This window comes from Paroedura picta, chromosome 7, assembly GCF_049243985.1.
Source record: "Paroedura picta isolate Pp20150507F chromosome 7, Ppicta_v3.0, whole genome shotgun sequence".
NCBI lineage: Eukaryota > Metazoa > Chordata > Lepidosauria > Squamata > Gekkonidae > Paroedura > Paroedura picta.
The window spans coordinates 27,733,803-27,760,904 of record NC_135375.1 but is presented as its reverse complement, the minus strand read 5'-3'; the positions used below and the strand labels follow the sequence as shown (position 1 = coordinate 27,760,904).

The window sequence follows — 27,102 nt, the reverse complement described above, 5'->3', positions numbered from 1 at the left end:
ATATCCCTTGAGGTTTGGAGGAGGGACTTCAAAATGGTTCAGAGTCCAAGGTAGTCATTTTTGCCTACAGAGCTGATCATTATAATCTCCCCCCTCCCCCACAACAAAACAAATTTCATTTTGCTTAATCACCATTGTGGTCCTAACACCATGAAATTTAAAACATCTGCATTTAAATACCTCTCTGTGATACACTAAAAATCTTTACATGAGCTGAAAAACCCTCTGTGGGGTTAATCCCCCAATGTTTTGTCCATGTGACTTTTCCCCTTAACTCCGGGAACAAGAGGAGCACACATTCAAAGCAAAATCCACCAGCAAAAAGGGACCACGTTCATCTCAGTAATTGTACATTTGTGAAATGGTGGTCTGAAGTTTCATTCTATGAACCACATTTGTAAAACTATTTTGATTGCTGGTTCTGATTTGGGAAATCTGTATAGATTTAGGGGTGAAGACAGGAAAGGGAGCTCAGCAGGAATGTAATTCCACAGAATCAAACCTCCAAAGCTTCCATTTTCTCCAGGGGGAATGTTGTAACTTAGGGAAGCGATAGGGTTGTGAATATCCAGCATAGTGCAGGGGGTTGGACTAGATGATCCATGAGGTCCCTTCCAACTCTATTATTCTATGATTCTATGAAGCCAGCCTCCAGGTAGGACTTGGGGATTCCTTGGAATTACAGATCATCTTCAGACTACAGAGATCAGTTCCCCTGGAGGACCTGGATCAAGTCTGCACTTTGCTTTTAATCCTCTCCCAGCCCAAATAAATCCCTCCCCTCTGCACTGTATTCAATTTCCATTTTGAATTTGGGCACTTTAAATTTTCCCTCTGCAACATCCATGATTGATCTGCGATCCTTTCCCTGAGATATCCAGGAGTGGATATAAGTCACTACATTTAAAAACCTGGCTTTTAAAGCCCCTGATATAGGGTAGATCTCTGTGTTTTGTGGATTAACTTCCTGCCCTTGCCTGCAATGCTGTTGTAGCAAAGCAGTCTTTCCTGATTGGCCGGGGCGGAAGTTCATTCATTCATTCATTCATTCATTCATTCATTCATATTTATATACCACTCTCTCTGAAGGCTCAGCGTGGTTTACATATAACTGTAACTGAAACTATACATGGAACCGTACATATAATTATAACATTCATATTATTAACTGGTATAACCAGGTAACAGTATAACATAACAGTATAACAGTATAACCTAAACAATAGTAATTCAAACAGGTCTGGGAATCTTAGTGGGCTTCTGGGGGGGGGGCAGGGGCCCTGCAGATGTTGGCTTGGTTGGCCTGGCCTCAGCCAAACGCCTGGTGGAAGAGCTCCTTTTGCAGGCCCTGCAGAACTGTTTTAGTTCTGTCATGGCCCTGATCTCCTATGGGAGCTCATTTCACCAGGTGGGGGCCAGGACAGAGAAGGCTCTGGCCCTGGTTGAGGCCATGCAAACTTCTTTGGGGCCAGGGATCATTAGCTGGTTGGTAGCAGTGGAGCGTAAAGCTCTTTTGGGGGCATAGGCAGGGAGGCAGTCCCTCAGGTACACTGGGCCCTGAAGTTCAAAGACTTCCTGGTTTCCGGTTGCTTCCCTCCCAAGAATTATTTTTGCCCTGTTTTAAAGTGACTGCGTTCCAGAAGCCCACACTTCTCTCAGCAGAGATATGCCTCTTGGATTTATTTCCCCCTCATTCTCTGTGAGGCTGCTGTCTCCAATCCTCTCTCCTCCCCCCTTCTTCAGGAAAAGAAAGAGAGAGCCTCCAGCTATGCTTGGCTCCCCTCCCCACTCTGAGCTTCCCCAATCAAGTGCAGAACTCTTTCTGTTTTGATCCGGGGGGGGGGAGGAAGGAGGAAGACCCAGGTTCACATCGATCTGAATTCAGCAGTATCAACAACGGAAAAAGCAAAGTAAGTACAGAATCAGTCATGGATGCGTTGGAGGGTGGGCTCCATAGCACTGAGGTCCCAATTCTCCCCAGGTCTCATTCCCAAACCACCAGGAATTTCGTAGTCTGGATCGGGCAACCCTGCCCCCTCATCCCCTGCCAGTGGCCAAGGGGGATCTGGCAAGTCTCACCTAGAGGACGGCAACACAATTTACAGTTTGGGTTTCTATGAATCCGCAGCGATAACAAATCACTTGAAAATGGGTAGAATGCAGAGATGTGATTCAAAGGGTTTTGCTGAAGCCTTGAAATGTTTTGCTGAGCACCAGGTGAATCATAAGTGCCTGTTTTGAATGTAAGTTTTAACAAGTGTGTCACATCAAAATGAAGTAGTGTGAATCCAGAGGTGAGAGAAAGAAAAGAATGTGTGTGTGTGTGTGGGGGGGAAAGGTCTGGAACACTTAAAAAACAGACTGGAAGCAGACACAGCAGTTAGACCAAATGCTTTTAGAGCAGGGGTCCCCAACCTATCTGTGCCTGTGGCCTCCTTTGTAATTCTGACAAAGCATGTTGGGTGCAGCCACAAAATGGCTGCCACAGAAGGCAGAGCCAGCCACAAAATGGTTGCCACAGGAGGCAGAGCCAGCCACAAAATGGCTGCCACAGGAGGCAGCCACAAAATGGCTGCCTCAGGAGGCAGAGCCAGTCACAAAATGGCTGCCACAGGTGGCAGAGCCAACCACAAAATGGCTGCCACAGGAGGCAGAGCCAGCCACAAAATGGCTGCCTCAGGAGGCAGAGCCAGTCACAAAATGGCTGCCTCAGGAGGCAGAGCCAGCCACAAAATGGCTGCCTCAGGAGGCAGAGCCAGCCACAAAATGGCTGCCTCAGGAGGCAGAGCCAGCCACAAAATGGCTGCCTCAGGAGGCAGAGCCAGTCAAAAAATGGCTGCCTCAGGAGGCAGAGCCAGCCACAAAATGGCTGCCTCAGGAGGCAGAGCCAGCCACAAAATGGCTGCCACAGGAGGCAGAGCCAGCCACAAAATGGCTGCCACAGGTGGCAGAGCCAACCACAAAATGGTTGCCACAGCTTAGCATCAATAACACAGTGTCCAGTGCTGTGCTGTGGTGGCAACAGCTGACAAAACATCAATTAAGAAAATCTGCACAGCCAACCAAAGCTTCAGTAGACAGTCAGAAGCCTTGCTGGTCAAGCCCTCCCTGGTTTCACCCACTTCAGAAAAACAGTTGGTGGGGCCAGGAAAGACCATGGTGCCCAAAGCCATCACACTGAAGACCCCTGTTTTGAAGAAATGTCCCTAAAATCTCAAGACAGGTCCTTCTTGGAAAAGCCAATGGCCTGAGGTTAGGAAAGGAAAAGGCTGGTTCAGATCCACGACTCAGAGGCAGAGCATTAGATTTGCATGTAGGAGGGCGCCGTTTCAATGCCCAGCAACTGCAGTTAAATGCTTGAGTAGAGGGTGACATGAAAGACCTCTACTTGAGACCCTGGAGAGCCACTGTGAGTCCGAGCAGGCAACTCCAATCCTGATAGACCCAGGTAGATGGTGGCTTCATGTATTCACGTCTGTCACTGCAGAGAGAAAGGAGGTTTCTACTTAGGGATGCCCCAGTTTTAAAGCTCATCTCTAGGAGATGGAGATCAGTTCCCCTGGAGAAAATGGCTGCTCTGGAGGGTGGGCTCTGCAGTATTCTACTGCGCTGAGGTCCCTTCCAGCCCCAAATCCTGCCCACTCCCAGCCTCACCCCCAAAGTCTCCATGCATTTCCCAATCCAGAGCTGCCGACCGTATTTCTACTATGTTAAAACTTTCTGAATCCGACTTCTAATGGAAGTCAGTATGTCTCAGCATGGCACGAGTCTTATTGCTGTCATTGCCTTTAACTAAATGTTAGTTAACTGCTACTACGTGCCACTCTGTGACCCCGTCGAGGCTGCAATTTGACACACAAGACTGGCAGGGAGGTGGGGGAGGAGGGGACACATCTGAACGCTTTCCCTCCACATTGATTTGCTGATGAGAGACACCCCTGGGTGCTGAGAATTACCAGTATCCATACATTACAAATAATTCCCCACGGATTAGTAGCTGAAAATGGGTAAATGCGGAAGGCACAAATGCATCTCCAATGGCCGTTCTCTGCCATTCCTTTCAGCATCTCCGGCTGAAAACAGGGCTAGCTAAATACATAATAGCTACAATCAAGCTCAGAACTAGGAGAAAGCACTTAAGGCCAATGACTTGAAAAGGGACTAAGTGCATCAAACTTCGGTGCTAGACTGTGGCCATCGACTGCTTCCAAAGCTCAGTGTTTAAACAGAGCTTTGGAGGGGACAGGTGAGAAGGAAAGTTTATTTTAATCAGTTTCTATGTCTCTCCAAAGCAAGCTGCATGGAAAAGTTACCCACAAGGGTATTTTGACCCTGCTGGGCAACAGCAGACACAAAGAGAACCTGGTGGTTCTTTTTGTGTTGAATATATTTAAAAATACACTTTGCCTTGGAAGCACAGAAGCTTTATGCGGTATCCCTGCTCCTCCACATTTCCTGGGTGAGGGGGAAATGCAGTTTAAACAAATGACAAAGATGATCTGATTTTAATAGTATCAAGAGAAAGAACTTTTACATACAAAACCAGAGGCACATTGTGGGACCCCGCCTGAGTGTCTGCTGTGCTCCTGCCCCACCTCCCTCCGGCCTGAGACTTCGGGGGTCCTTCCAGATGGGTGGGGTTGAGGGGTTGTCCCACTCTGGGTCTGAACCTTCGTACTGCTCATCATCCTCCACCCCTGCAGCGCTTGTCTTGTCCAGGGCCAAGAGCTCATGACACGTTGGATGATGCACACCAATTCTTCCTTTATTTTCCCATCTCCACAGTGCTCTGTCTCTACTTCACCAACCACCACTCGTTCTCTTCCCCTGCTCCATCCCCCACATTTCCTTCAGGTCACTTATCCATGATCTTTCCCCCCACAGATTGAAAATATCTTCTGACAACAATTGCTTGTCTACTTTCTCCCTTGGTCATTCTTTGGAATTCACAGTCTTTTATAGGTTGATATGTTTCTGTGTTGGTAAATTGGCCTCTTAGGAACAGAAGAGCCTCCTCACCCACCAAGCTATCACCTGTCTGCATCGATCTGCCACACAGCACAATTGCTATTCTCTCCCCCCCCCCCCCACATCCCAGGCCTGCAACACAACTTGTGTGAACTTGAGAGAAAAAAGAAACAGGTTGGACAATGCAAGTGGATTTTTAAGGTAATGAGAAAGACCCCAAAGGCATTTGTCTCTAGGGTCCTCAGAAATGCAATCAACAAAACACAATGGGTTGCTTCAGATTTAAGATGGAACATGGCTTCTTTCACTTGGGGTTAGTGGCTGAAATCAGGATTGAACAAATGCCTTTGGGGTCTTCTTCATTACCTTAAAATCCACTTGCATTGCCCAACCTGTTTCTTTTTTCTCTCAAGTTCACACAACTTCATAAACAGCCCAGCACTCTCTTGTATCTTCCCCGTTTCCCCCTCCCCGTTTCAAAGCATTTCCCCCTTCAAGGATGGCTGCCTTGTCAAGGGGGCTTGCGTCGCTCAGTGAAGCTATGAGCTATGCCGTGCAGGGCCCCCCAAGACGGACAGGTCATAGCTGAGAGCTCTGACAAAAGGTGATCCACTGGAGAAGGAAATGGCAAACCACTCCAGTACTTTGCCATGAAAACCCAATGGACAAGTTCAAAAGGCAAAAATGCCAACAAAAGTGCATTTAGTCAAGGCTATGGTCTTCCCAGTTGCAATGTATGGCTGCGAAAGCTGGACCATAAGGAAGGCCGAGCGTCAAAGAATTGAGGCTTTTGAATTCTGGTGCTGGAGAAGACTCTTGCGAGTCCCTTAGACTGCAAGGCGAACAAACCGGTCAGTCCTAGAGGAGATCAGCCCTGACTGCTCTTTAGAAGGCCAGATCCTGAAGATGAAACTCAAATACTTTGGCCACCTCATGAGAAGGAAGGACTCCCTGGAGAAGAGCCTAATGCTGGGAGCGATCGAGGGCAAAAGAAGAAGGGGACGACAGAGAATGAGGTGGCTGGATGGAGTCACTGAAGCAGTAGGTGCAAGCTTAAATGGACTCCGGGGAATGGTAGAGGACAGGAAGGCCTGGAGGATCATTGTCCATGGGGTCGCGATGGGTCGGACACGACTTCGCACCTAAGAACAACAACAACAAAGCATTTTGGCACATCCTAGCTGCAGCATTTCCATTCTTTTTGCTGGTAATATGAAGCCAGAGAAGCATCAGCCACTTTCAAAATGGCACTCGTTCCCATCTCCCATTGAAGGCTGGTCCAGGAAGCTGAAGGACTGTTGCACTCCTCACTAAAATCCCAAGAAAACAAACGTCAGCTGCTAATTTCACGTAAGCCTTCCCCGTACAACCTTAACCAACTCCCTCCAAAGCATCTCTCCTAAGGTATACAAGATGCTTGCTGCAGATTTAGCCAGCTCTTCATAGTATGCCCCAGCATGCTTCTCTCTGTGTGCAAACACTACTTGTTCACCACAACTCCAGAACATTCGCTCCTGAAGTCCATGACCCCAGAAAAACTTCTTAAAGGGCATTCACATCTACCGCCTGTTTTACCTCACACAGTAAAATACAGTGGTGGATGCAGAGGAAACAAGGATCAAGCAACAACAAGGTGTCAAGGCTAATTTAAGATAGGCTGGATAGTAAAAGTGAGGGCGCGCTTTGATGTGGGAAGCAAGTGAGACACAGAGTTTGCTATACAGCCCCTCCGAGAACTGATTGCCTCAGTGTAATAGATTCGATGTGCTTGGGTACATCACACTTAAGCTAGTCAGTGCACCACTGGTGTTTCTTTTCTCTTTTTAACCACACAGTGAGTACAGAACCAGCCTGGGTCTCCCTCCTTGCCGATTAGACTTTTGATGCCAGTGAAAAGGGCAGAGAGTCAGCGGCATAGGATGCCGGACATGGTAAGATGGAGGACAGGAGAACAATGTAAGCTGCTTGGAGTCCCTAATGGGGAGAAAGACGGGGTATCAAGGAAGTAAATAAACAAACGGAATAAATAATGGGAGTGAATAAGGGCCAGGGGAAATGCTGATTCCTGAGACTGGGATTGGGCCCTTTCTTTCTTGAATGAGCTCATCAGCTCCTCATATAGCTTTAAACAACTCCCAGCACCTGCTGTTCCACACCTCTATTTATACATATTATCATTTCTCTCTTTTTAAAGCTTTCCTGTGCATCCTGTATTTTCCGCTTGACTTCTAGGAGACAATTGTATTTTGCTCCCCCCGCCCCCCTCCCAGTTAAGCAAAGACAAAAAAAAAAATAGCAAAATTAAAATAAAACAGTACAGATCACGTCGGCATTCCATGAGCATTCCCGCCTCCCCCATGACTGATTTTAACAGCAGTGTTAAGTAGAAAATTTAATTCTGGACCTTTAGATTCCGTAACGCTTCCACGTTTGAAATGTTGGAAACGCTTATGTGTTCTGGTCGTATGTTTCCTAGAGAGTTCAACAAAGCAGAATGTCAGGGCAGGCAGCTGAGAAAACCTGTGTTCAAGAAGAAGTTGTTTTTAATACTCTGCTTTTGACTAGCCCAAGGTCATCCAGCTGGCTGCATGTGGAGGAGGAGTGGGGGATCAAACCTGGCTCTCCAGATTAGAGGACACCGTTCTTAACCGGTACACCATTCTGGCTCTCTGAGAAAGTGGACATAAGTGATAGACAGCATGGCTGTAGAGAGGCAGAATGGAAATAACATCAGGAGGCAACCAGAGAGGCAAATCTATATGTGGTGGTGGAGGCAAGGATGGGATCGTGTGCTCTGGCCATTTCAGCAGTGGAAAAACTTACCAAATGAAGTCGTGGGAGCCTTCATGCTCTTCTCCTTCCACTGACATAGCAAAACAGGACTCTTTAGAACAGGATTTTCAGAAGTGGGATGCTTTTTAGTTAGGGGATGCCACTTCCCTGGTGGGGCCTGGGGATCCCCTGCAATTGCAGCTCATCTCCAGACTTGCCTTGAGGCTTTTGGGGTGAGCGAGTGATCCAGTGGGGTGGGGTGGGGAGGCTGCAGACTGCTCAGGGAGAGTGAGATGGTAGGCCCACTCCCCCCACCATTTACTGCAGCCGATCACACCTGCTCTCCCCACCTTTTCTAGATCCCATTGTATCCCACCCCCATAGCTTTTATGATTAGTGTAAACCTAATAACGGTCTTTCCAAAATTCCAGATTGCCTTCTGGCACCCCCCCCCCTCTCCATGTGAAATCTCCGAAGACATTTCAAAGATCTAATCAGAATTTGTTTACTTTTTCCCAAAATTTCTCGCAAAAAACTTATACCCTGGAACTCTTGTTGCTCTTTAAATTGCTCCTAGGCTTGGTTCTTCTACTGTAGACCTACTTAGTGATCTACCTGGACTTGTAGCAAGCCGATTTTCCAAACACCGCATCACAGTGTCGGAAATAATGCCTGCACTAGAAACAAAAGCTCTGTCTTAAGGTCCCAAGGGACCAATGTTCTCCGGTGTCTCAGTCATTGTTTTTCAATTGGCGCGTTATTGCCCACCTGGAGGTAGTATAATCTTGCCAAGGAGTACCTAGCATGGTCAGGTTCAAAGAAGTACAGAGGTGAATGGCGCTGAAAAAAGGTTTATACTCTCTGCTTCAGCTCTCTCCGTTTTTTGACACTTCAACCTTGGTGTCTGCAAACTTTCACATCCTCCTCTGTACCTGACATTTTCTGCTTCTCACATGCCTCTCCCTTCCCCGGGACTGTCTGCTGACGACTCCTTTGAGTCCGTCTGCAAAGGTCTGCGTTCGGTATGAGTGTTCGGCCAGAGCCTTTCTGGCAAGACCTCCTGTAGCGTGTGCCCTTCCTCCCACGTCCCAAAGCACATTGTAAAGTCACAAGAATTTGTGCTAAAAGCAGCTCAATATCCTGTGCATTTAGCTCAGACAGCCCAAGCGTGGATGCCTCCCTGGAAAGCACGGCAGGAGGCTTCCCCCCCACCAGGGCCGCAGGACTCTCAGAAGGCTAACCAACCAGGTAAGCAGCCTGAACGCAAGAGTGGGGATAAAAGGAAGCACCATCCTTCTATTGTTCCATCATCGACCTCTGGAACAAATGAGAAGGGTTCTGATGGCTTTACCCAGCCCAGTCATCCCTTCTGACTCTGTGTATGGAGATCTACGGACAGGCCCTTGGCCTTTCCCAGAAGTGCCCTCCTGCCCTGGGCCCTTACAGCAGGAGGGCTTCTTGGGGGAGTTGCTGGCAGGCCTTCTGAGGACAAGCCCCTGTTAAATCAGCTCAGATGATCTCACAGTCCTTGCTTGCAGGAATAAATCATTCTGCACGATATGCACTGGAAGCCTCTCTCTCTCCCTCCCCCCCTCCCCCCCTCCCCCCTCCTCTCTCTCTCTCGCTCTCTCTCTGTCGTGCTTTTCCTGCACTGCTTACCCTTCTTTCCATCTAACTGGAATCATCAGCCACTTTCAGGGAAACAGGGCTGCTCTCCCCCCCCCCCCCCCCCGTTCCTCTCTGGCCATTTGCCTTTAGAGTGCAAAACAGCTGGCTGTTGCTAACAGAAACATTTCCCCTTCCCCAGGGCTCCCTTCCCACTATGAGAGTCATCTCATAGCAGGGCAGTGCCTTGCGGTTGCCAACTCTAGGGTGGGAAATTCCTGGAGATTGAGAGGTGAGGTCTGTGAAGAATTGGGTTTGGAGAGGGAAGGGTATAAATTCAAAACAGCCATTTTCCTTGGGAGAATCTGGAGATCTGTAGTAATTCCGGGACCTCGAAAATGTATATATATCTTAAGTCTTACTTTGAGGTTTCCCATAGGCAGGCCGTATTCCCTGCACTGTTTTGATGTAGCCAGAAGCGAGCAAGTCCAGTGCTGTGAGCACAGAACCTTTGTGTTTGTTTATTTATTATTGGACTTGTAAACCACTGCTCCTGGGCCAACAGGCTTGTGGTGGTTTACAGCACGCAAATAAAGCCACAATCAGTAATGCTACCCCCCCCCCCATACAGCAATCCCATTGCCTTGGAAAAGACATTGCTATTTATTTCTGTATTAGGAAGGATAACTCTGTGCTGCCTCTTCAGAGTCCTGCTCAAGGTGACTTACAATAAAAACAACATCGTAATATTAAGAACAAGCCATCGAGTTGCCAACAGCACGGCCTTCAGCTGCTGTCCCTTTTCCCAATTTGTTGCACGTGTTTGGTGGCGGGGGGGGGGGGGAAGAGGGAAGAAATGCTTGCAAAAAGTCAGTGACTATTGCAAATAGAGATCACAGGCAGTAAATTTTAACAAGTTCTTGCCTTGAAACCATAAGCTCATGCTTCCCGCAGAGCTCTTTTCTCTGTGGGTATTCATTTGTTGGAGGTCTCTGGCCCTAAAGACGTATGACTGTCCTTGACTGTCCAGGGCTTTTTTGGTCCTGGCTCTGACCTGGTGGAATGAGCTCCCTGGAGAGCTGAGGGTCCTGACAGAGCTATCACAATTTTCTGATGAAGCAGAGAAAATTCACTCTTGGATATGCTGCATAGACCATTTCCGCATGGAGGGGTAAAACGTGAATGGGTTCCTAACTGCAAATGCAGGATGGTAAAACTCGTGTTTGCAACCCTCCCATATTTTCCCTCTGCCCCATCATGGCTTTTTGCCTCCTGACGAGGCTGCAAAGGAAAGCAAAATGAACTTCTCCCTCCATTCCTTAGCCTGTCAATCACAGCAAGCCACCAATCACAGCACAGCAGTTTTCTCATGAACCCAGCCCTGAAATTAATTTTTTAAAATGCACTTCCGCGTTTCTATGTGGTAATTCCACAACACAGCTGCATTTTAATAAAAACACTGACACGTTGTTATGGAGAAATGCCAGAACAATACAGCACCCCCCCCCTTTTGGGGGGTTTTTGTGTTCTTTTGGATTTTATTTCTGTCCGGGTAGATTTCTGAGATGCTGAACATGGTCCCTGGAGCCCAAAAAGTCATTTTGTGTAAATGGTTGGCTTTAAAACATAGTGCTCAGATTCCTGTATGGTCAGGAGAAGGATGCTTGATAACCCCCCCCCCCCGCTCTTTCCCAACTCATTCCCCACCCCCAGAACCAGAAAATGGTCTGTGTTTTGCCTGCCTGATCCTAACAAGACTGTGGACACTTTGCAGAAGATTTTATTGTACCTTTGACAATGTAGATTTGTGATGTAACATGGATCGAGCAGCATCAGAATGGAGATTGGGTCAGGTGCAGAGTGCTTTTTTTTAACTGAGCCTAATAACACATTACAGATAAGACCCTCGAAACTTTGAAGTTTTATTGTTGTAACATAATGAAATAAACAATTCTACAGAATGGATTTTATAACCATTTAGATCCTTTTAAAAATATATCACTTCTTTTTATTTTGAAAGTAGATTAACAAACAGAATTACACATAAAATTTCCATCATGATACGGATTATTACATTACCTCTACAACCATTCCATTATAATTTAACATCGTATTTACATTTTGATATATACTTAAAATATATTTTTATCTTTTCTCATATATTATATCATATAATGAAATAAAAATCTAGCTGCCCATTTTAGGCCTTATGAAGTTTCAACTGACACATTTTTGCCCTATGTTAAATTTCACATACATAAACTTTCTTATTTTATGAATGTATAAGTCCAGATAATTATATAAAACATTATCAAGATTCATCCCCTTCCTAGAAAGACATCAACCTTATCATTATTACATATTGCAATAAATTTATTTTCTGCTTTTTACCACTTTCTGCAAATAATCAACTAAGTGACTTTATAAAACATGGTACATTAATAGAGTAGTGGTATACGATTATTATATTGTTACATCACCTGTATCCAAAGAAGAAAAAAGAATGCAACTACTCACACTTACTTCCCCCCTACTTACAATAATTCTCAATTCCCACTTAAGAATAATTCTCATATAAGTATAATTTCAAATCTTCTTTCTTATCAAAAAAGCTGTCACTACTGTCAAATCTATTATAAAATGAACGTTATATTGTTACATTAATTATTCCAATATTTTACAACAAATCTTTAGCTTCCCATATAAGCTGAATTAAGGAATTTTATCATATACCCTGTATTTAAATAAAAACTCCTCTTTCTCTGCTGGTTTTTAAATCACTTGCAAATCTAACTGAAGACTTATACAACTGCAGTAGGATCTGCCTCTTCATAAATGTACGCAGAGAGGCCATGTGAAGGTAAAAAAACCCATTCCTACAGGTCAGCAGATCTGTTATCCCTGTGAGACAGTGAGGCCCTGCACCCTGGGGTACTTCAAAAACTCTCTTTATCTCTTCCTGTGTCTAGACGGCTGTTTCTTAACAGAGACGTATATCAACCTACTCCCTTCAGCCCTGATAGGCACTTGGACAGAGTCATTTCTCAACAGTTAAGACCAATGGAGGTAATGTCCACACTTGTTTTTAAAAATGCTTCCCCCACTGCCAATTGATTCTTCTTGGGAGCCAGTTTGGTGTAGCGGTTAGGAGTACGGACTTCTAATCTGGTGAGCTGGGTTTGATTCCCCGCTCTTCCACCACATGCAACCAGCTGGGTGACCTTGGGCTCACCACAGCATTGATAAAGCTGTTCTGACCGAGCAGTAATATCAGGGCTCTCTCAGCCTCACCCACCTCACAGGGTGTCTGTTGTGGGGAGAGGAAGGGAAGGCGATTGTAAGCTGCTTTGAGACTCCTTCAGGTAGAGAAAAGCGGCATATAAGAACCTTCTTTTTCTTCTTTCCTGTCACCTCTCTAGCAAGGTTCTAAAAGCCAACGGAGGACGGGTGGGGAGGAGAGGAAAAAATACTGGGAGAGGACTGTGCACCAGTATTTTTAAATGTAATAGCATCTTTACATTGGTTTTCATTATCATGCTGTTCTCTAGGCAGTTTACAATAATTTAAAAAGCCATTCAAGCAACACTATTAAAGAAAATGTAAAAGTGCATAACAGGAAAAGAAAACGATATCTACCAATTCATCAACTATCAGGAGGTGGAATAAAAATGTCTTCATATGGAGAGCAGAATGGAGGAGACAAATAGACACACTTACCGGGAGGGGACGGAGAAACATATATTTACCCTCAGAGACCAAGTTTTAACCTCTGCAAATGTCCCCCTGAAAATACTCTCACCACCTTTTACAGGCAGGGATTCCACACAAAAATTCCAAGAACACTTCTCACCAAATCATCAAATGTATTTGCCACAGTTCAAAGTCCTGCATGCTGCTAACGGGAATACTCTAGACAGCGATCCGAAAGAGGTCTACTCATAATCCTGCTCAGAGCCGTTCAGTGGAGCTCCCAGGAAAATGTTCTTAGGACTGTCACCCTTTTACCATCCTCATGGTCCATGATCGCAGCAGCTAATGCATGCCCTCCTTCCAGTTTAAATGTTTAATCAATTAATCAGTTTAGCCTGTGGCAACCTAGATTAGGAAGAAATCCCCAAATGACTCACACAAATGATGCTCATCTTAACACCCCTGGGAAAATAAGCACTCCCGTAATCAGCCCTAGCTCGCCTCATTTCAGACAAATCCAGTTAACACCGGAAATAGATCTTTCTAATGTTTATTTGCCCAGAGATGTCCCAGAGAAGAGGCTAGCTGGCCATTTTAACTTCTGTATAGTTCACAAAGGCAGAAGAGGCATGAGGTAGGCCAGGGGTAGTCAACCTGTGTTCCTCCAGATGTTCATGGACTGGAAGCATACTGTAAGCCTACGGATATTCATTTAGAAAGAAGAGCCAAAACAGGCATCACAAAGGGAGATCTGTGAAAAGATCTGACAAGAATACCTTAAAGCAAGGGTAGCCAACCTGTGGTCCTCCAGATGTCCATGGACTACAATTCCCATGAGCCCCTGCCAGCATTTGCGAGCAGGGTCTCATGGGAATTGTAGTCCATGAACATCGGGAGGACCACAGGTTGACTACCCCTGAGGTAGGCAATAACTGCAGAATGCAGGAAAGATGGAGGAGGGAGCTGCTGATATGGTCGCCAATGAGCCTGTGCAGACCTGGAAGGCAAGAACCTGTGAAACTGCCTGTTACAAAATCAAATCCTTGATCTCTCAAGGTCACGGAGCCAGCCTGGTGTAGTGGTTAAGAGTGGTGGCTTCTAATTAGGCAACCTGGGTTCGATTCCCCGCTCCCCTGCATGCAGTCAGCTGTGTGACTTTGGGCTCATCACAGTCCGCTTAAAAGCTTTTCTCTCAGAGTTTTCTGGAGCCTCAACTGTCTCACAGGGGAGGTGATCTTAAGCCACTTTGAGACTCCTTCAGGCAGTGAAAAGTGGGGTATAAAGACCAACTCGTCGTCTTCTTCTACCCTGAGTGGCAGTGGCTATCTGGGGTCTCAAGGAGAGGTCTTATACATCATCTATTCTCTGGTCCTTTTAGCTGGAGATGCTGGGGAATGAAAGTGAGACCTTCTGCATGCCAGGCAGCTGCTCTGACACTGAGACACAGCCCTGTCCCATGGAGGAGGAAGGTGATGTGAATCAGACAAAGGAGATGAGACGCAGGAGACAAAGCAAAGAGAAAACATAAGGAAAGAAGGCCTGTGGCTAGGAAGAAAGCTGGCCCAAGCAATTTGCCCTGCTGGTCCTGCTCCCTTCCCATGGAAAGAAGAAAAAATGAAAAGTGGGGTGTGACATTCTCCCATTAAGACAGGTCAGATTGTCCCACCTCCTCCTGCTGGGAGGAATCTCCCTTCAACTAGGGTGCTTTCCTGTGATGCAATTGAACTAAAGATGCACCCTTTGCATGTTCTGTGTATGACACGAGAATCATTGCAGTGTGGCCCTCTTTAAGCTACAAAGGTAACCCTGGGAGAGATGGGAGCGGCCCACTCTGGGAGCCTGCCTGGTGTGGTGGTTAAGAACAGTGGCCTCTGATCTGGAGAACTGGGCTTGATTCCCCACTCCACCTCCACATGCAGCCAGCTGGGTGACCTTGAGCCAGGCATAGTTCTCTCAGAGCTCTCTCAGTCCTGCATACCTCACAGGGTGTCCGTTGTGGGGAGAGGAAGGGAAGGCAATTGTGATCCGCTTTGAGACTCCTTTCTACACCCCAGCAATTCTAGTAGAAACAAAGCAGGTATGGGGAGGGCCTGAAGTGTAGGATTCTGCTTTAGACCTCAGAGGGAAGGAGCCACTTTGCACAACTGTGGCTATGTGTGTTTGGGTAGTTCTACTATGAATATATATGTGAAAAATATATTATCAGTATTTTTGGATATATTTGGGTATCCGTATTGGCTCTCCAAGAAGGAAGGACAATGACAAGAAAACAAAGTATTTACCTTCAATTTTTTAAATCTTTCCCCCCTTGTTTATTGTTTAAAAAAACCCTCACCCTCACCCCAAGTGTTCAGCCGGGCAAAACCATAATCCTTGCTGCAGAAAATGTATCAAACCCCAAGAAAGAACGAACTCGTGTCTTCCCCTGCTGTGAATGCAAGCGGAGAAACGGGAAGAGCTGGTAGTACATTTCTCTTTTCGTGCCATAAAATGCGTCTCTTCTGGCCAGGATGCTCAAGAGAGGCATGAAGTGAACAAGATGGGGAACGGAATGGAGCCCTGCTGGGCTAGGATAATAAAGAGCTGTAACCATTAGGCACCTTGTCCTGCTTTCCAGGGTGCTGTTTCATGATTAAAGCTAACAGTGGGTTGAAGCCAATGAACTGTGAATGGGAAAACATCACAGACTCCCTCTCTTCCCCCTGCAGTTTCCTACACCACCTCAAGCAGTTGGGGAGTGTCAGGGACTCCTCAAGGGAAGAAGGCCATGTGTGTGGGTTTGCACCCACACAGGGAAAGGGACTATGACAGACATCACCCTCTAGGCCAGGGGTAGTCAAACTGCAGTCCTCCAAATGTCCATGGACTACAATTCCAGAATTGTAGTCCATGGACATCTGGAGGACCACAGTTTGACTACCCCTGGCCTAGAGGGTGATTCCAGAATTGTAGTCCATGGACATCTGGAGGACCGCAGTTTGACTACCCCTGGCCTAGAGGGTGATTCCAGAATTGTAGTCCATGGACATCTGGAGGACCGCAGTTTGACTACCCCTGGCCTAGAGGGTGATTCCAGAATTGTAGTCCACGGACATCTGGAGGACCGCAGTTTGACTACCACTGCTCTAGGCACACTGTATTTCTGTTCTCAGAAGGGATCTCCCATGAGAGGTCGTGAGAAACTTGGACAAGTTTCTCTTTCTTTCTGCAATGCCCTGGGCTGCTTTCCACTCTGAGTGCCTCCCTGATCCCATGAAAAGCATTTCGGGGAGTGGCTTTCAGGACCAAGGGGAATTCACCGGCTCTAGATCTCACTGTGAGTTTATTTCTCCCCATTCTCTTTAGCGTCAAGGGATTGAGGCTTTTGAACTCTGGTGCTGGAGAAGACTCTTGCGAGTCGCTTGGACTGCAAGGCGAACAAACCGGTCAGTCCTAGAGGAGATCAGCCCGGACTGCTCCTTTGAAGGCCAGATCCTGAAGATGAAACTCAAATACTTTGGCCACCTCATGAGAAGGAAGGACTCCCTGGAGAAGAGCCTAATGCTGGGAGCGATCGAGGGCAAAAGAAGAAGGGGACGACAGAGAATGAGGTGGATGGATGGAGTCACTGAAGCAGTAGGTGCAAACTTAAATGGTCTCCGGGGAATGGTAGAGGGCAGGAAGGCCTGGAGGATCATTGTCCATGGGGTCGCGATGGGTCGGACACGACTTCGCAACTAACAACAACAACAACATTCTCTTTAGCTTGCAGACCACAACCTTTTCTTTCCTGAACACTTGTCAGTGTGTTGCTAATGTATTTATAATATGCCATTCAATTCTCCATGGGTGTACCAATAACTTATTAGCTGTTCCCCCAACCCCTTTTCTTCCCCTGTAATCAAGTTTTTGAAGGTGCTTTCTAATCATTGTTAATTATGCTTAATGTTCTTATTCATACTTTCACTAACAGGGTTTTAATTATGAGCACCATTTTGTTAGTCTCTTCTTAATGTCTTTAACATGTGTTGTTACAATTTTAATATGTTTCTAAGAGTACTTAGTATAGATAATACTGTATGCATTTTTAAACTTTCATATCTGTTTTTTCTCCCTCTTGGAATAGTTCCAAATTCATGATAAAACATTCAAAATGTTAATAGAGTTCTGTTATATCTCTTCATCTTGTATTTGTTATGATATGTTGTGTTTCAAGAGGAGCCTCAGGCAGCAAAGGTTTACCCCTCTCCCCTCCCCTCCCCATCCAGGTCCATTATTGGCCACTTTGGGAGAGGCAGGTCAACCTACCCAAATGAGGGTAGAATTTTTAAAAATTAAAGCCCCCTTTTCTTTCCTCTACATCCAGAGCTGGAAACAGCAGACAGAGAATGAGAAGGCTCCCTCCAGCCTCCATTTTTTTAGGGGGGGAAACCCACTCTGCAATACCATTGAGGGGCCTTTGCAGTACTGTGGTTGGGAGACCCTACTCTACTTGCTCCACTCCATGCAAGGATATAGTGCAGAACAATGAAGAATAAGAGCTGGTTTTTAACACTCTGCTTTTCACTAACAGAAGGAGTCCCAAAGTGACTTATAGAATCCGAATCAGAGTTGGAAGAGTCCATACAGGCCATCTAGTCCAACCCACTGCTCAATACTTACAAACACCTTTCCCTTCCTTCTTCTACAACAGACACTCTGTGAGGTAGGCGGGGCTGAGAGAACTCTAAGAAAACTGCTATATGGGAACAGCCCTATGAGAACTGTGCCTAGCCCAAGGTCACCCCGTTGGCTGCATGTAGAGGAGGAGTGGGGAATCAAACCTGGTTCTCCAGATTAGAGGCTGCCACTCTTAGCCACTGAACCAAGCTGGAGTGATAATGGTATGAAACCATGCAATGAACAACTTGTAAACACACATCTCCTTCTGGTTCCACAGAGAATATTGCTTGACATCCAGGCAATCAAAACAGTATAAATACTTGCCACGGAACATACGTTCACTGCAATTTTAGCAATCTTTTTGGAGGTGGGAGGGAAGGAAGTAACACATTGTTCCCACCAACCATAGATCAAAGGGAATGGCCTAAAAGGAAGCATTTTGCAACACCTCAGTATTTCAAAATGAGACTCTTGAATTTAAACCACAGTGAACATTCAGTTGTATGTACATCATATCCAAGAAATACCTTTGTGCTTTCCGAAGTGTGGGGAGATCCACCAGGGACAAAACAAACAAAAAAACTTCCTTTTTCAAGAGCGAAAACTACTATATGTTCCAGACAGATTCGTTTTTCAGGGAGACATCTGGTGGCGATTCTTGGCCAATGCTAGGTTTTTAAAGAATAAATAAATTTCTCTCCAAAACTTCAAAGGCATGGCACATACACAAACACAATATTATTCACAACAGATGAATGTATATATTTATAAGCTGCTCAGGCTATCAAGGATAATGTCCGATGCAAGATACAGAATAAGCCCGTTTTGCACGGATGCATGACACAGTCGGGAGCCCTGGCCTGCAAAATACATTCTTCCGATACCGAAGCAAGGAAAGGATTTATTTTAGCGACTGCTGTCGCCGGCTCTGTTACTCACATCCTGCTGTGATCAGACCAAGAGCTTCTCTATGGTTTGCTATAATGGACATACACTGTCCTATTGCAGATATAGTACAAGGTCATCTACAGAAATAGCATTCCTACGATGAAGAGTAACCCAGGAGCAATAACTTGATTTCCACAGGAGTGTTGCTTTGGGGGATAAAACTAAAAACAAAATTGATTTTTATTTATATCCCGCTTTTCTCCACAATGGGGACTCAATGCTGACAATAATGGGGTGGAAAGAAGGGCCTTCGTCAAGTCACAGCTGATTTATGGTGTCCCTGTAGGGATTTCAAAGCAAGAGATATTCAGAGGGGGGTTTACCGTGGCCTGCCTCTGTGTAACAACTCCGGTCTTTCTTGGTAGTCTCCCATTCAAATACTAACCCTGCTTAGCTTCCCATTCAAATACTAACCCTGATTAGATTTGATGAGATCCTTGGCCACCTAGATCAGGTCAGATAATAACAGGGGAAACACACACACAAACAAAACAAACAGGGAAAGGAAGGGAAAGCTCAGGAGTGCCAAACAGGTCTTTTCTCTCTGCTACCAGATCTTCTGGCCAGCTCAAGGCTGTGGCCCTCCAGGGCCTCTTGGCATCAGGTTTGTAGGGAGGAGAACAAACTCAAGGAGATGTTTCTCAGTTGCAGATTTTTAGCAGAACCTTCCCCCAAACTGTCACCTTCCCCCAGATAACACAAATGGCTGGAAACAACCCAAGGTTCCATCAATTTTCGTTTATATGGTCAACACTTGTTTGGGTTTAATTCCGGCTGCTGTTCCGTATCTCTGTGCAAGTTTACGTTTTTAAAAATAATTTTAAAAATGGCACGGATGTGAAGGATATCTCTGGAAAATGAAATCTAAGGCCTTAAGGGGAAAACAGAAGAAATGCTCAAGAGAAAGGGCTAACCCGGCAAGGTGACTGTAGCCCTGAGCTGGCAAATATTGGCTGAATAATTAGAAAGAGTTTGGATGGGTGGCAAAAGAGAGGACTTGAACAAAAGTAGAAGAGGGAAAGACATCAAGAAAATACCATCGTTATATCAATGTACAAGAGCGCTAGAGACTGAACCCCACCAAAAAGGGGGATAGAAGAAGCAGAACATGATCTTGCAATGTCACAGTCAGCATCCATGTGTGGCCAGAGGTTTGCTGAAGTACCCAATTGATGAGGGGGCTGGGACCTTTTATCAGGGCCAACCAAGGCAGCTTAAATGTCCAAGCAGTTGCTATGATACGGTCTATTTTTATCATTTCAGAAATAAAGGAAAATGTTTAAATTACTCATGCAACTGTGAGCATGGGATGGGATCATGCATATATCAGGGGCAAGTGTGTTATAAGCTTCCCCCGAGGCCCACGGAAGCTATGCTTGGGCTTCTGGGACCCCCTGAACTGGCCAAAACAGACAAGTATTTTTAGTCTTTGCTCCTGCAAACATTCAAACTGGCTCTGGGATTCCTATCTTCTCTCCCACAGCCCAATATGATTTCTCTTATCTACTTTTGCACAGATATTTAACTACACGGAAGCTCCCACAATCTAAACTGAAAAACCCTGAATAGTTAGAGCTAATATGGTATAGTGGTGTCAGACCAGGCCCTGGGCAACTGGATTTGCCCTGGAAGCTCCCCAGGTGACCCTGGACTCATCAAAATATCTCTGCCTAGCGTTGCCAACCTCCAGGAGGGCCTGGGGATCTTCCACTTTTACAGCTAGTCTCCAGACTATAGCGAACAGTGTCCTTGGGAAAAAGTGGTTAGTAGTAAAGGGGTTGTTTTGGAGGGAGGGCTTCTGGAGGGAGGACACTGTATCATGCTGAGGTCATTCCCCTCCCCTCCCCAAACCCCACCCCTCCAGGTTTTACCCCCAAATATCCAGGTTTTTCCCAACCCAGAACTGGCAACCTTATCCCTGCCTAGTTTGAGCGATTCAGATCAGGGCAGGTTCAGTACTGAGCACAAAACACAGAAGTGAGAGATGGAGAATTCCTAGTGCAATGGTTCCGTTTACAGAATCATCTAGGTAAACTGGAACATCAAAATACAGCGACAAACCTGAAAAGAACTTCAGAAGCACCCTTAACTTGCAGCCGTGGGAGCCGGCTATAATGTCTCATCGTCAGTGAAAGGGTAAATCTATTCCTGACAAATTTCCATGCAATTCATGAAGGCTAAATTTGTGCCTTCCCCAGAATACAAGCCACCAGCCACATTTTTACACTACAGATGTTCATTAACAAAGATGTTAAAATAAACCCAAAGAAGTCAAAAAAAATATTTGCATCCTGCGTCATCAACCTCCGAAAACCACTCAGGCTCCATCTGGCATCCTGGATTAAACTGAAGAACTGGCTGCCCAAATCAGAGATTAAACACTTGACCGCCTCAAGGCCCTCTGTCAATCCACCCATCGGTTCCTGAGGAACAAAAACAAACCACAGCCTTCCTCAAAAGCGGAGGAGTATCAGGGAAGAAACATCAAACCAACAAGTTTTCTAAACATGTCCTCTTGATGACATCGATTAAAGCGCAGAGTTTTAACAGCCACAGAAACAGACTTTACATGGATGTTTTGTTAGTTCATTGCTTTCAAAAGGAGAACTCACAAACAAATGACCACCATCTTTGAAATCCTGGGAAACCTGCAAAATGTATAATACTCAGGCCTGGGGTGGGTGGGTGGTTCTCAGTGATTTATGGGTGCCTTTTCGGAAGCCTGGAGTCTTTTCTGAGAGGGGCTGTTAATGTGGGTGCCCTACATTCCACGTTCTCTGCCCTTCCCCATCCAAAGATTCAGCTTCAGTTCAAGGATGAGGACAAGTTGCTTTTTTGTACACCTGAAGGAGTCTCAGAGCACCTTATGATCGGTGACCCTTCCTCTCCCTAAAAGGTAAAGGTAAAGGTATCCCCTGTGCAAGCACCGAGTCATGTCTGACCCTTGGGGTGACGCCCTCTAGCGTTTTCATGGCAGACTCAATACGGGGTGGTTTGCCAGTGCCTTCCCCAGTCATGACCGTTTACCCCCCAGCAAGCTGGGTACTCATTTTACCGACCTCGGAAGGATGGAAGGCTGAGCCAACCTTGAGCCGGCTGCTGGGATTGAACTCCCAGCCTTATGGGCAAAGCTTTCAGACAGCTGCCTTACCACTCTGCACCACAAGAGGCTCTAACAACAAGAGGCTCTTACCACTCTGCACCACAAGAGGCTCTAATCCTCTCCCTACAACAGATGTATTGTGAGGTAGGTGAGGCTGAGAGAGCTCTGAGAGGAACTGTGACTGGCCCAAGGTCACCCATCAGGCTTCATGTGGAGGAGGAATGGGGAATCAAACCTGGTTCTCCAGATTAGAGGCCACCACTCTTAACCACTATACCAAGATTCTTCCAAGGAAGAATCATTAGTGCCCACCCCTACCATTTTCTTTAGTTGCCTTAGCCTTTCAGCTGCCCCCTCCCCCCTAGTCCTTGGCTCCGAATATTCAGTGGGACGTGTAGCATCTCAAATAGCCATAGGTTAGGATGAGGTTCATGGACATCATTGCATCTCCCCCCCCCGTCAATAATGGGATCTCTGTCTGGAATGGATCACAAGCCCATAGAATGTCGTACCCACACCTCCATGTCAATCAGGCATTCACTCCTTTCAATGACTGACTGACAGTAAATATTCAGTGGCTGGAAAAGTAAAAATGGGGAGGAGTGTTGGTGGGAAAACTGGAGAACCAACTGGCTAACTGAGTGGGGCAGGAAAAAAAGCTGGAATTTGCTCCAAGAGCCGAGAAGTTGCAAAACAACCACATTACATCCCATCTACCTCCATTATAAGAGCATGAAAAGATCTACTAGGGTGATTGATCTACTGTATCATATTCTCACAAACAAGTTATCTCCTGTACCTCTTCTGCACCAGCAGCACCGCGCTGCCACCGGGTTTCCGATCTGGAGTTGCCCTGATCCTTCCAGGTTCCAGAAGGGGGAGCATTTTCCATGCTGGACCTGGTCCAGCCCAGATTTGTGCCTCTAGACAAGGCAGCCGGGGCGGTGAGGTTCCGCTGTCATGCAGCATGGTGAGGGCCAGTTTTTAATTTTTTAAGATGGGATACAGCGTCATGTGGAGCCAGGAATTTTCCCCACCACCCGACAAGTGGTGAGGCGGGGAAAATTCCCAGTGCAGAAAAGGTTCTGGTGCTGCAATCAACTTGATGAACACATGTACTCCAGCCCAGTGAAGCACAAAGCATATTCTGTTGTGTGTCGGGGGAGGAGAGTAGCAGCAGTATCAGATTCATTCTTTGGTTTATTTTCCTAACAAGACTGTGAAAACTGGACAAGGACCTAGAGAAAGGCAGTCGTTCCCCAGGAACCATAACAAGAGCACTGTCTGTAAGCCAACTCCAGGAAGAAGATTTGCTTATGTCAGATTTCTCCTGGGTATAAGTCAAGAGATGATGGATGAACTCATCAATTCAGTGTCAGATCAAATAGCCTTTTACCTGTGTCTGTGTGCCTGATATATATACTGGGGGCAGCATTGCTCTGTACATCAGAGGCAAAGAACACAATAATGTGGACTGTTATGGTATATCAGGCCCAAAATTGCCATGGGTGAAATATCACCAACCCCTCCCCCAAATAACAGTAGTGGAGACATGCTGTTGCCACCCCATCTGCACCAGTCCGTAACTCAAATGGTGAACTGGAGATGGAAAATTTGGAGGAAGATGGTGCTATGGAAATGAATGGGAACCTTGTCTTTTAGGACTAGGATCTCCATACTATTATGAGCCGTTAGCCAATTTATATTACTACTTTTGAAAACTTGCCACTGAGGAAAAGATAATAGAAAACGGATTTAATCTGGAAACCATTCTGGCTGACATCCTTGGAATGAAATAAACTAAAAGCAAACTCAAGAAAGGACATTGTTTAAAAACATTCTTTATTATTGTTTAATTGTTTAATGCTATAAGGATAGGTCTTTTCTTCTTGGTCTGAGCTATCTGAGACCATCCTGTGCTTTTCTTATTGAGCTTTAGAATAACTCGGACAAAATGGAGGAACGACAAACACTGGCCTTAATTTCAAGTTGTTCCCAGGATGCTGCATGAGGCTTAAAAGTTGTTGACCTGTTGGAACCTGACTATTGGTGCTAAAGGCCAATAAGTGTATTGCATCATCTTGTCATGGTTAAGGGCAGCCATCTTTAATCTGGAGAACTGGGTTTGATTCCCTACTCCTCCTCCACATGTTACCTGCTGGGTGACCTTGGGCTAGTCACAGTTCTCTCAGAGCTCTCTCAGCCCCCTACCTCTCACAGTGTCTGCTGTGGAAACTGCTACTTTGAGTCTCCTTAATGTAAGGTTGAAAATGCCCTGACGTGGATGGTCCAGGCTTGCCTGATGTCATTAGATCTTGGAAACAAGATTGGCCCTGGCTGGTAAGAAGAGCTGGGGCTTTTTGCACCCCACTTTTTACCCCCTAAAGGAGTCTCAAAATGGCTTCCAATCACCTCCTCAGCTGGCTGCATGTGGAGGAGTGGGGAATCAAACCCAGTTCTCCAAAGCAGAGGCTGCTCCTCTGAACCACTATATCAGACTGGCTCTAGTAAATGGACGGTAGACCTCCATGGAATACCAGGTTTATGATGCAGGGGCCGGCAATGGCAAATCACCTCTTGCCTTGAAAATTCTACAGTTGTGATTGGACGGCCCTTTTTACCACCACCAAGGTAGGAAAAGCAGACGGCACCTACTCTTCTTTTGAAAAGTGAAGGCCTTGCCCACAAGAAGGGCACAAGGATCATGGGCTCCGATAATGGGTAGACATTGACAACAGGAGCGAAACGAGGACAGGAACAACATTTTGCTAAAAATGTGAACACACCACCAGAGTTTCTTTAAATATATATAAGAAGCAAGAAACCAGCCATAGAGACAGATGGATTTTGAAGCAACATAAGGAATATGAAAACAAAATTGTTATAAAAATAAACACACGGAGATTACGGTGAAGCTGACGAAGTTCTTTCCATTGGTTTTCACTGCAAAGGATGGTAGACAGATACCCAAGTCTGAAGGACAGAAGGGGGCAGCCTCTCCATGCTGGATAGCCCCTAGTTTGGGTGCTTTGGCTTAGGGGATTGTCCCTCATCTAGCCTCAGATGATGGGAACACCTGAAGGAGGGCCATTGCAAAGAGCTGGCGTGGTCCGGCAAACCTTCTGTGTAAAAGAAAAGGAAAAGTTGGGCTGGCACCCACATGGCATCCAGTATTTCATGGAGATCACACTGCAGGTGGCTTTCAAAGGGGACACAGACAAATTAATGACAGGTGAGTCTATGAAAGGCTATTAGTAACAACACTCAAATACGTAAGAGGGGCAAGGAAAACTGGGAGGAAGGAAATCAAGAATTTAAATTTTCTATCCTCCACCCCCATTTTTTCTTTTGGAACCATTAGAATCTTTCAGGAGAAAAACACTTCAATAAAATGTTCTTATTTAGAATGAGTGAAATGCTTTTAAAGGCAAGGTTGTATTCACTTAAAATGTGTAGTATGCCTGACAACTTCCATAGCATTAGAGAATGTCAGTTCCTGTTCATACATAGACATATGCTGCATATTTCATGTTATTCTAAAGCTGAATAATTTTGACCCAGAATTAAGCTACATGTTATAATATAGACTATAGAAGAATCCAGCAGTTTAACCTGTTCCACAAATATCTTGTTAGTCCTATTTGACTTCTTTGATTGACTGCATTCTATGATTGCTTCTGTCCAAATACCAGAGTTGGATTTGGGGGTTTTGTTTTGCTTTGTCCTTACTATAAAATTTGTGTTTTCTTTTTTCAACTCTTCCCCTGTGTCTCAAAAGGCAAGAACAGATACAACTCAAATTTTGCTGGCAAAATTTAAGGCCCTTTCCTTTTTAAATGTCATAAATAGGCCAAATACAATATATTGTTTATAACTTAGCATGGGAAATTCTATTGTGTTTTAAAGCAATACAATAAATTTAGGGTTGATAAGAAAATGAGCATTACGTATAGTTCAACGTTTGCCAAAGCTTTTCGAGAGGAAAAAAGGGGGAAATCAAAATCCCCAGAAATGTTCTATTTGTTAAGAAGCCAGTGCTCAAAGCAGATCCTCAAGGACTGGGGGAGGACATTGGGAAGATCTCCAGGTCCTGCTTGTGGGTCTCCCTGCAAGTTATCTACTTTGCCATGGGGGAAAACAGAATTCTGGCTGGACAAATGCTTATTTTACACAGGAGGGTTTTCCTAGGACAAGCATTGACACATTACTCAAAAGCTCCCTCTGGTGTCTTCTTAAAGAAATACAGCTACCGAACAGGCCTCATTTTATTTCCAGTGTATTTGTCAAAAACGGCCCATTTTTTCTATGCAAGGGCAGTTTCTCCATCTAAGGATCAAAGTGTTAGACTTGCATTATGCTGAGCTGTGAGAAAACTTGTCTTTCCAGTGACAGAACAGGACTCACCTCCTCTGGCTGACCGTTGCCCTCATTTGTTCTGTCACCTGCGAGGGATTTAGAACATGCAGGGACAGTTCTAACACCTGATGCGTCATAATGAGATTAGATACTGAACCAAGCTTTTGGTCCTTGCCCTGCTCAGAAGAGTGTCACTGTGACGCAACCACTGAGACACGCTCGTCAACAAACAGAGATGCCATGTGACTTACGGATAAGGTGTTCCCTTCGCAGCCCTGTTGGAGTTGTTCTCACAGAACAGTTCTGTCAGAGCTCTCTCAGCCCCTCCTACCTCACGGCGTGTCTGTTATGGGAAGAAGAAGATGAGGGAATTGTAAGCCTCTTTGAGACTCTTTTGGGTAGTGAAAAGTGGGGTTTAAAAACCCCAACTCTCTTCTTCTCTTCCTGACAGGTGACATTGTCGCTAAAATACAGAAAGGGATAGGAAAGCCAATTCCGGCACCGATTTGGGATAAGCATCTCTAAGAGCTCTCATCAGCTCTCTATTCTAACCCCGTTGGAGGTGAAAAGTGAGGGAGGCTGCAAATCTTCGCTGTCTCTGAAATAAGAAGGCAAGATTAGCTGCCAGTTTCCAAAATGCATGATTGGGAAGGGGGGCAGGGAGAGACGAGCAACCGTGCCATTCTCACACCCCTCCCCAGCAATCTCTAGCCCAACCACGGCCAGTGGTTTGTCCACGGCCAGCCCATCTCTTTTACCAGATGCAGGGAATGAAGAAGCAAGGTTACAGTTGCTAGGCAACCATGTGTCACGCTCACCCACCGCCTCTGGGTCAAGCATCAGAGAGAGAGACAGAGAGAGAGAGACAGAGAGAGAGAAGCTAGTTATATCATCTAGGTCTGTAGCCAAAATGGAGTACAAGAGAAGGGATTTTCTTTCTGTAGCTCAGTCCTGGCTAATTAGGGCCCCAAGTGAGCATTCCCACCCCCCACTCCCTCCCTCTGCAACTGAGATGGCGG

The 27,102-nt window shown here is 45.8% G+C and overlaps 1 long non-coding RNA gene across 1 annotated transcript in view; it reads right to left on the bottom strand.

The window, feature by feature from the left end:
- LOC143841748 (uncharacterized) overlaps window positions 1–26,168 on the bottom strand; it is a 34,254-nt gene extending 8,086 nt beyond the window's left edge. Inside the window, exons 1-2 of the long non-coding RNA XR_013232780.1 lie at window positions 26,132–26,168; window positions 24,636–24,849 (exon numbers count right to left, since the gene is read on the bottom strand). This is a non-coding gene — a long non-coding RNA (uncharacterized LOC143841748). The remainder of the gene's footprint in view (window positions 1–24,635; window positions 24,850–26,131) is intronic.
- Window positions 26,169–27,102: the final 934 nt, after the last annotated feature.